The sequence below is a fragment of the Octodon degus genome, unplaced genomic scaffold (genome assembly GCF_000260255.1).
Source record: "Octodon degus isolate 3935 unplaced genomic scaffold, OctDeg1.0 scaffold00083, whole genome shotgun sequence".
NCBI classification, from domain to species: Eukaryota; Metazoa; Chordata; class Mammalia; order Rodentia; family Octodontidae; genus Octodon; species Octodon degus.
Window position 1 is genome coordinate 10,980,629 of NW_004524659.1, and position 10,461 is coordinate 10,991,089.

A 10,461-nucleotide genomic window follows, 5' to 3' on the forward strand; every position below is an offset into this window, starting at 1 on the left:
AAAAAAAAAAAAAAAGAAATATGCATTCTCATGGTGGGCTCGGATGCTGCCGGGAAGACGACTATTCTTTATAACCTGAAGCTTGGTGAAATCGTGACCACTGCTGCTACCATAGGCTTCAGTGTGGAGACTGCTGAAGACAAGAACACCAGCTTCGCCGTGTGGGATGTGGGTGGTCAGGACAAGATTCGACCACTGTGGCGCCACTCCTTCCAGAACACCCAAGGCTTGGTCTTTGCGGTCGACAGCAACGACAGAGAGTGTGTGAACGAGGCCCGTGAGGCGCTCAGGAGGATGCTGGCTGAGGCCGAGCTCAGGGGACGCGTCCTCCTCGTGTTGTCAACAAGCAGGACCTCCCAATGCCATGAATGCAGCTGAAGTCACAGACAAGCTGGGGCTGCTCTCTCTACGCCACAGAACTGGTACTCAGGCTACCTGTGCCACCAGTGGGGACTGGCTCTATGAGGGACTGGACTGGCTTTCCAATCTGCTCAGGAACCAGAAGTGAACCAGAAGCCCCTTCCCCTCACTTCCTCCTCCTCCGCACTCCACTTTCCTCTCATGTGGGAAACGTTGTGACTCTGTGGTCCTGAGTGCCAGAAGCTGTCTCCGCAGGTTGGTCACAGTGTGCACGTGTTGTGCTGTCCATGTGCAGACACAGCCTGCAGCCAGGTTCTTATTTAATGTAAATAGTTTCTGTTCCCACTGAGGCAGTTTCTGGTACTCCAATGCAATATTACTCAGCTTTTTTATTGTAAAGAAAAAATCGGGGCCAGGAGATGGCTCAGTGGAGTAAGTGCTTCCCTGGCAAGCGCAAGGGCCTGAGTTTAATCCCTGGTTCTGCAAAACAAACAAACAAAAAAAAAAAACAAAACAAAAACAAACAAAAAAAAAAAAAAAAAACAAAACAAAAACCAACAGAAAAAATCACCTCAGTGTTAGTACTGAGAAGGGATTTGGGTGCATGGACCCCTGGCCTCCAGGAGTCGCTGAGTGGCAGATTGGAGTCAGGATCCACTTGGTGGTTGGTGTATAACCCACACTCAGTGCATTTTTAAAGAATAGTTAAAAATTACAAGGTGAGGAGAACACCTGAACACACGGAAGGGAGACCATTCCTAGTGCAGTTCGGCCTGATCATCAGCTCAGCTGTTCCTCTGGGAACTCCAGAGATATGACGAAGGAATGCCATCCACTGCACGGTCACAGCCGAGACCCTGTGGCCCGCCTGTCTTTGGGTCACCTGCATTTCATAGCGTTGTGCTTGTACTCACGCTCACATGGTCACCTCGGGGGGGAGCAGGGAGAGTTATGGGTACGGGGCCCCCCTCCCCCTCGGTCAGCGTGCAGCTGGAGTGGCAGCCTGTTCCCAGTGCCCACTCGGGACTTGCGTTGGTCAAAGTCTGGGTCTCACCAGCAGGAGCGAGTGCAAGCTGGGTGGCTGGTCCACTCTGGACCACAGCCCCGAGCACCCCCACCTCCAGCTGAGAGGTAGCTTCCTCCCTCAACCTGCAACGGTCTGATTTGCCATCAGAAAAGACAACCTCTACTTTTTTCTTTTGTATTTTGATAAACACTGAAGAAGCTGGAGCTGTTAAGTTTACCTTGGGAAACTTCAGAAACTGGTTTATTTTGGTGGTGTGGAACTTCTTACTGCTTTCAATACACAATTCGTAATAAAATAAATAAATAAATAAAACAGGCTCTTCAGCCAGGCCTCGCAAAAAGGGTGTCAACAGACACACTAACGAGAAATATGTACTAGGACTGGGGAGATGGCTCAGTAGGATAAGTGCTTGACGGACAAACGCAAGGATCTGAGTTCAATCCCCAGTTGCACAAAAAAAAAGAGAGAGAATGTAACCATATATCTATCCCAACCACCTTGAATACACAGTTTGTAGATAGGATATCAAGTCCGCATCTTGTACAGCAATTAACCACTAAGAAGAATGTATGCAATGTGTTAATTATAGGGGACTAAGCACTTCCCTGGCAAGCGCAAGAACCTGAGTTCAATCCCCAGTTCTGGAAAAAAAAAAAAAAAAAGAAATATGTACTCCCCCCCCCCTTTATTTACTTTTGATTCTTGGGCACTTGAGGATCTATACGAGGGCCTTGTGTGTATTAGGGACTCACTGCACCAGTGAACTATGCTGTCAACCCAGGTACGCAAGTTGGAAAAAGGATTCTGTGTTAGGGAAGTAGCTAACTGAAAAACTAAGAGTAAGGCTGTGATGATACAGAAAAGGCAAACAACAGGTAAAGAGAGCCGGCTCCTATTTTAAGAAGGATCAGCGGACACACTGTCTAAAAGTTGATAAAGGAGCAAATAATACAAAAAATTGCTTTAAAGATTTGAAAGTGATTATCAAGAAACACAAAGGAGAAGATGTTTAAAAAAAATGCTCTAGCATCACAAGTTACTTTAGCCATTTTAAAAGCAAGTTAATTACAAAAAGTGTTTGATTGGCTGCCTGGGCAGGAGATGCTGTCATTTAAAGAACTGTTTTTTTCTTTTTTTTTTTTGGTGGAACCGGGGATTGAACTCAGACTCTTGTGCTTGCCAGGGAAGTGCTTATTCTACTGAGCCATCTCTCCAGCCCCAAGAATTGTTTTTTTCATGTAATACCATGTCTGTGTTACCTGTTGTTTATTCTCATATATTCCTGGAACATTTAAACAATGTTTCTATATCTTAAAACCACATTCATACTATTTCAGCCTTTTCAAAAAATTGTAAACAGTAGAGATGGGGAGATGGCACAGTAGAGTAAGTGCCTCTCTGGCAAGTGCAAGGGCCTGAGTTCAATCCCTGGTTCTGCAAAAAAAAAAAAAAAAAGTAAACACACGCTGTGCAAAATTAAAGGAACTTGGTCTAGAACCTTGCAGTAGTTACTTAGAAGAATTAAACTGTTGTAGGCAGCTGAGTTAGATAAAAACATTATAAGCAGTTAGAGAAAGCTAGGCCCTCAAAAAAGTCCAAAAAAGTCTCAGCTTTCTTTGTCTCAGGTTAGAGGATCCCCCCAGTCTTCCCTGGGATTCTCTCCATGTTGTTTAGAGTCAATAAAGGTCTCTTTTATCTTTCCTATCTCTTTAGTGTGCCACCGAAAAACCAAACATTTTGGTGCTGATCTGACTGATCAGAGTCAACTCACTGACTCACATCAGTGATCTGTGTAGCTCCGGGGCATCCCCTGCCCCGATTTTGAGCTCCTTCACCAAGCTGCTTACTGCTTCTGCCTCCACCTGCCACTGCTAGTTCACATCCAACACCAGCCAACGTCAATCCTCAACTGATAAGCCTGAACTCATCTACGGGGGACTAATGCTTGTTTTTTTCTTTTTTCTTTCTCTCTGCCTTTTTCTTGAACATTGTGAGGTCACACTGGGACCCCGCTTCAACATCTGTCTGGACCCTGCCCCCTGTTTTTGTTGAGGATGGTCACAAAAATAGGCATTGGCTCTTTTCTCTTACTATGAGTTAGAAAGTGAATGCTTTCTAACCGGGGTGACGTTGGGCTTTGCCCTAATCTTTGGCTCACCCTAATTTTGTTACCTTGGGAAATATTCATTCCCAACCCCCAAAAGACACTCCATTGGGATGTCTCGTCAGTAATCCTGGCTCCCTCGGCCTCCAGGAGGTCACAAAACCCCAAAAGTTATCCTTTTACTGCCAGCTGGCTTGGGCTTGGTCACAATATAAACCTGACAAGGGCAGCCAGTAGCCTGGGGAGAAAACTTTTAACCCCTTAAAATGTCTGTTATTGGGGCTGGTGAGATGGCTCAGTGGTCTAAAGCAACTACTTAGAACAAGCTTAGCAAAGCACAGGGACCGCGGTTCAACCCCCCAGCACCACATGCCAGCCAGCCCCGTCCCCTGGTGGGCTGAGCTGCCCCCCCACTAAATAAATAAATAAATAAATAAATTTTAAAAAAGTCTGTTATCACAAAAACAAATCCTTTAAAAGCCTTTAACTACAAAGACACACCCCTCTCCCTGTACCCACAAACCCACCCAGCCTCCTCTCTCTCAATCAGATCAGATTCCCCTAAACCCCATGGAGCCGCCACCAGAGCTGCCACTGCTGCTGCCGCTGCCGCTGCCACAGCCCTGGCCCCACGCCACTGCCTCTTCACATCCTGATGCTCTCAACTCCTTCACCTTCCTCCGCCTTTCATCTGTCTGCGCCGGTTGGTCCTACGTTCTGCTCCTCTCCCCCTCCCCCAATGTCCCCACACACTCACAGTCTTTTCCTCCAAGTTTCTCACTTTGGGACAAAGTGTTATCCGAGAAAGCTAATGACACATTTTTCCCCAGCAGTGTGTAACTCCTCCCTCTCATAGGCCTTTATTTATATGGCCTTTTCCAGCGGAGCCTACTGCTCACCTCTCTTCTCTGACCCTCAGTCACCTCCACAGGTGGTCTACTGTTTCAACAACAAAGAGATTCTGAGTGGCAGCTTCCTTCCCCCACCCCGTGGGGGGGGAACTCTTCCTCTGGTTATATACTGCAAGCTACAAAGCTAGAGAAGTCTGCAGGTATAAATTTGTCTCAGCTGATAGAAGTTACTCAGAAAGCATGTCATAGTAGAGAAAATATGCCCTTCTTGCCAGCCTGCAAGTCCAGAACTTATGAGCTGTCAGTGCTCCTCTACTGTACTGTCTAATCCTTATACTCTGCTCTGTTTGCTTGCTCCCATTCAAACTCGATGCACTGTATTAAACCTAAAAGAAACACATTAACTATAAATAAAAGCCTTTACATTTTTGAAATTCTTCTTATAAGAGATCTCTGCTAATTGACCTACAAAAGTTCTGACTAGTCTTTCAGGTTATTATAATTTAACCTGGCCAAAAATATATTTGAGTGTACCCTGATTTTGTAAAGATGTTTATGTGTTCTCTGTTTTTGTTTATGTGTTTCTATGTTATTCTGAGAACAATGTTCCTCTTTTTATTTGAGTTTTGGAGTACAGACTTAAAAGCAGGCTTTCTCCTGAGGTTACCAGCTGGTCTAAGTGATATCAAAATTGGTTTACTCACAGGTTATCAAAAAACTTTAAGATAACTAAACAAAAAATCATTAAAATGGGGAAAGATTATTGAACAGCACTCTAATTTGGTGGATAGAGGGGTGGCCAATCTTTGTCCATTAGTAAGGAGCCCCCCAATAATATGGTCCAATAATATGGATCATATCCATAGTCTCTTAGAAGATGCCCCTAAAAATCTGATCATTGGTTAGAAGAAAATTTTTCTAAAAAAATGAGGTTTTCTCATAAAGGATGCTCTTGATATATTAACTGTATTCATGCCTTCCAAATATAAATATTCTACAATGTAAATTTTCTTTTAGATTAAAACATATGCCTCTCTTTTCCTCCAGCTATTTTTAATAAAAGGTTCATGTCAAGCCACCATAAGGTCATCAGTCAAATAATAATTTTCTAACAAAAACTTATGTAATATGTATGCTGTATACATTTAGAGATGTTTAGCTAAAACGGAGATTTCATCATGACTGTTATGCTACGCTACTATGTATGATTATTGATGTCAACTGACCTATGTAAAATTATATAACTGTTATCTGTTAACATTCTACATGGGGCCGGGGAGATGGCTCAGTGGAGTAAGCACTTCCCTGGCAAGCGCAAGGGCCTGAGTTCAATCCCCGGTTCCACCAAAAAAAAAAAAAAAATCTACAGTGATTTAACTAATAGAACATCCACGGTTGATAAGAAACAACAGTTCTCTGGTTACACTTTATATTTCAAGGTGCTATCTGAAGAGTACAATAGATACTTGGAAAAGAGAATGAACTTATTCAAAAGGAAAGAGTTACTAAGTTGACGCGGAAGGACAGGAGAGGGAGTGGGGTAAAGAGATCTACCTATATATGTTAGCAGAATGGTTTGGACAACTGTACTCTGAATTTCTGCTGGTCTATGGAAAGAAGCAGATAATAATTTGTTTTGTTTTCTTTTTTCAATTGCTTGTACTTCTTCTCTTCTTAATTTCTCCTACATTTCTTTCTTTTTTTCTTTCTACTTTCAATTTTACATGCATATATCTGGTAATATGAATAACTGGTTGGAAGACAAACACTATGTATTAAAACAAATACTGTGAAATTCATATTACTTTGTTAAGTGAAATTCTGTATAACTTGTAATTTTTTGTTTTAATTCTAATATATATATATATGTATATATATAAAATATATCCCATGTAAAATTCTAATAATTGTGTTGCTCCCAACTAAGTATACTAATGTAGACTCAGATTCACCTGAAGAAACAATTGTTATTAGTTTCTATTTTATATATCAGTCTGTTCTCGACATTTATGCCAAGCTTAAAAGACAGGTCTCAGCTCTCAAACCCCACAGGGAGGCTTACTTAATCTGGCTTTTCATGTCTTCAATAATAGAGACAAAAATTAACTATACACAAGTACCAGCTTTTGGCTGTGACACTCGGGACATCAAAGCAAGACCTTGGCAAGGTAATGTTGAACCTAAACAATGCTGTTGCCTGATTTCCACCTGGACCACGTTTCAAGTGCAATGAAGAAGGACACTAGGCACAAGCCTGCCCCAATATGTAGCCACCACTGGGACCTGGTTCCACCTACAAGCTCGAGGGTCATTATAAGTGTGACTTCCCTGTCTACCAGATAGTGGGTAAATCATCCAATTCCGTGCCCTCACGCAAGAACTTGCTGCAGCCAGACCCATCAATACTTGACATACTCGGTCTTGTCGCTGAAGAGAACCAATAGGGCTTGGGGTCCATGGCCCCCATTGAGGTATCTCTGTCAGAGCCCCTAGTCTCACTGGACATCTCAGGTAGGACACTTTTCTTGCTGACACATATAGTGTTCTTCTGAGTCTTCACATTTCTATATTAGATCTACAGTCTCCATAGTGGGTGTTGATGACCAACCTACATGACCCCTTCAGACAGGGCCCAGTATGCTGACTCCACATACTGTTCTTCACTCATAATTTCCTTGTGATCCCAGCCTGCCCCATGCCTCTCATGGGGGAGATCACCTCCAAAAGCTCCACTTCTCTTTCATCTCTCCCCACAGTGTTTCCTACATACCCAACCTCAGTGTACAGCCAGCTCCTCTCTCCTCCTTCTCTTTTTATTTTTTTTAATTTTTATTTATTTATTTTTACATTTTATTTATTGTGTGTGTGGCCAGTTCAGCCCACCTGTGGGCAGGGCTGGCTGGCATGTGGTGCTGGGGGATCGAACCGTGGTCCCTGTGCTTTGCCAAGCTTGTTCCAAGTAGGTGCTTTAGACCACTGAGCCATCTCTCCAGCCCCTCTCCTCCTTCTCTTGTCGACCATATACTCTGAGACACTTGCAGTGCCTACTTGCTGTAGAATACTCCCATTCTTCTTGTACTCAAATCTAATGACTCCTATCATTTAGTTCAAGATCCCAGGGTCATCAACAATACAGTTACTCACCCAGGGATGCCAAATCCTTACACCATGCTCTCTCATATCCCTCCCTGCACTACTCACTTTACTGTCGCAGCCCTTAAAGACACCTTCTTCACCATTCCCTTACACTCAGATTGCCAGGACCTCTTTGCTTTCACACAGACTGATTCAGACACTCTCTGATCTCAACAGCTCACATGGACAGTCTTGCCTCAAGGATTCAGAGATAGTCCTCACTTCTGTAGCCAAGCTCTTGCTGCTGATCTCAAGACCCTTGATCTTAAGCCCAGCCTACTCCTTCAGTATACTGATAACCTTCTCCTCTGCTCCCTCTCATCCCCTAGCCCTATAAAACACCGCTACTCTTCTCAATTTCCTGTCACAATGAGGTTATAGGCGCTCGCTAGCCACGGCTCAAATACCCTCACCAGAAGTCAAACATCTAGGACTCACCCTCACCCCCACTGCTCTCGTGCAATCACTGCCAATCACAAAGCCCACCTTTATGACCTTCAGGTGCCCACCACAAAACAACAAGTTCTGTCCTTCCTTGGTCTAGCTGATTTCTTTCGCCTCTGAGTTCCCAACCTTGCTTCCCTAGTTCAGCCCTTCTTTAAAATATCAGTCATTCCTTGTCATAGTCCCTTAACCTTACTCTTCCTTTCACAAATGATAACAGGCTCTCTTAAGGGTCCCAGCTCTCACTTTACACATCCCAACTCAACCCAGCCTTTTACCGTATACACTTCTTCTCAGGGGCATATGCAGTGGGTGTTTTAGGACACAAAAAGGAAACATCCTTCGAGGCACTATCATACCTTTCCAAACAACTAGACAATACTGTTCACCCACACATGGCCTGTCTCTACGCTCTCACAGCAACAGCCACACTAACACAAGAAGCAAACAAGTTTAAGACCATCTATCACTGTTCACTCACCCCATCACCTTAGTGAGCTCATCACACATAACACACTTCCAGCCTAATGACTCCCTCTTGTATACAACAGATCCACCTAATGTTCACAGAGGACCCTTCCATCACTATTTCCACCTTTAGCCCTCTCAATCCTGCTACCTTACTCCCCACCTCTGATGAGGCCCCCCAACACAATTGTGGTGAGGCCCTATAGATGACCCCGACTCCCTTCCCTCACATTGTAGCGCTCCTCTTCCCACAGCCTCTGACACATGATTCATAGATGGCAATGCAACAAATACAGACACCCCAAAACAGGTGAGATATGCCATAGTCAATGGGTCAACTGTAACAGAGGCAGGCCCACTGCCACCTGGGACATGCTCACAAAAGACAGAGTTTATAGAGCCCTCATACTAGCCAAAGACAGAGCTATAAACATCTACGCAGACTCTTAAGTACATAATTAGTATTTTCCACTCCCTTGCTGCCATCTGGCAAGAAAGGGGATCTATCAGTGCCCAGGGTACTCCCATCACCAATGCGCCTCCCATCCTTAAACTTCCCAAAACAGGTGGCATTGACTCACTGCAGGGGACACCGCACTCAGGGAAATGCTTTTGCTGACACAATGCTTTTGCTCCTCGCCTTCTTCCTCTTATTCCCAAAACCATGCTCTCACCCCAGTATTTACCAGAACAGGCTGCTCCACAAGCCTGACTATCACCAAAACACACAGAGATGGATCTGCCAAGAGCCAAAACTCCTTCTTCCAGACCAACAAGCACAAGCCATCATCACCGACTTCCCCAACTGCCTTCATGTGAGTACTCAGGCTCTATACCAACTCTTGGCTCCCATCACCCACATCCCTCCCTAAAAACCATCACTCACCAAGTACTCAAAACTGCCAGCTCTGTGTCAGGACCTCTCCTCAGGCACATTTACCACCTCCTTTCCCAACCCACCAGCTTCATAGACGCACTCCACACAAAGACTTGCCGACAGACTTTGCGCACATGCCTCCCTAATTCCCACTTTTGTCTGCACTGTCTCAGGGTGGACAGAAACCTTCCCCATTGCTCAGGAAACTGCAATTGTAGTCGCTAAAGCTCTCATACAGGATATTATTCCCAGATTTGGACTGCCCCAGACTATCCAGTCAGACAATGGTCCAGCGTTCACCTCCCAAATCACTTGCACTTATCACCCACGTGCTCTGGCAAAACAGAAAAGGCAAATGGGCTTTTAAAAACTCACCTCACAGGGGCTGGGGAGATGGCTCAGTAGAATAAGTGCTTGCCTACCAAGCAGAAGGGCCTGAGTTTAATCCCCGGTTCTGCCAAAAAAAAAAAAGCTTTCCTCATAAAACTCACCTTAGAGCTACACCTGCCTTGGCCTCAGCTCCTCCCCTTAGCACCGACTAGATTCAGGGCACTTCCTAAGTTCATTTGAGCTAATACACAGTAGTCCTTTTCTGCTTCATAGCTTCCCCACTCCTGATAACTCCCGCCCCCCACTATAATCCTATCTTTCCTCTGATACCTGCTGCACTCCACTTTCCACAACCAATAGATATCAACCCAATTGGCGCCATCCATATCCCCTGGTGATTTAATGTATCTTAAATCCTCTAAGTCTATAGGATTAAATTCTATATGGCCAGGCCCCCACTTGGTTGTCCTCTCGACTGCATCAGTGGTCAAAGTCTCCAGCCTGCCTTCCTGGTTCCACATCACCTAGGCCACGCAGTGCCCAGAGAACTCCACTCCACCAACAACTCTGCTACTCCTGATTCCAAGCCCTTGTCATCTAAATGGTCTTCACAGCTACTGTCACCTACACATCTCCACCTACCTACCTAAGGGTTCAAAAACCCCAAGGTTTCTTCAGTCTCGGATGCGAGCCTTCACTAACAGGAAACTTCTCATCCTAGCTGAGACGCCTGGCACTAGCTTCTACATGGGCACGAACCATCATTCTGTCAACCCTCCTCACCCCCAAAACGACACCCCATTCAGAAGAAAGAAGCCTAAGAGACACATCACCCCTTCATAACAACTAAAAGATTGGAGTGATA

General features: G+C 44.7%; 1 protein-coding gene and 1 pseudogene across 3 annotated transcripts in view; one reads left to right on the forward strand and one right to left on the reverse strand.

The window, feature by feature from the left end:
• Window positions 1–10,461, reverse strand: part of Fbxo17 (F-box protein 17) — a 40,101-nt gene that overhangs the window by 27,462 nt on the left and 2,178 nt on the right. The window lies entirely within an intron of this gene.
• LOC101566981 lies at window positions 13–508 on the forward strand (annotated as a pseudogene).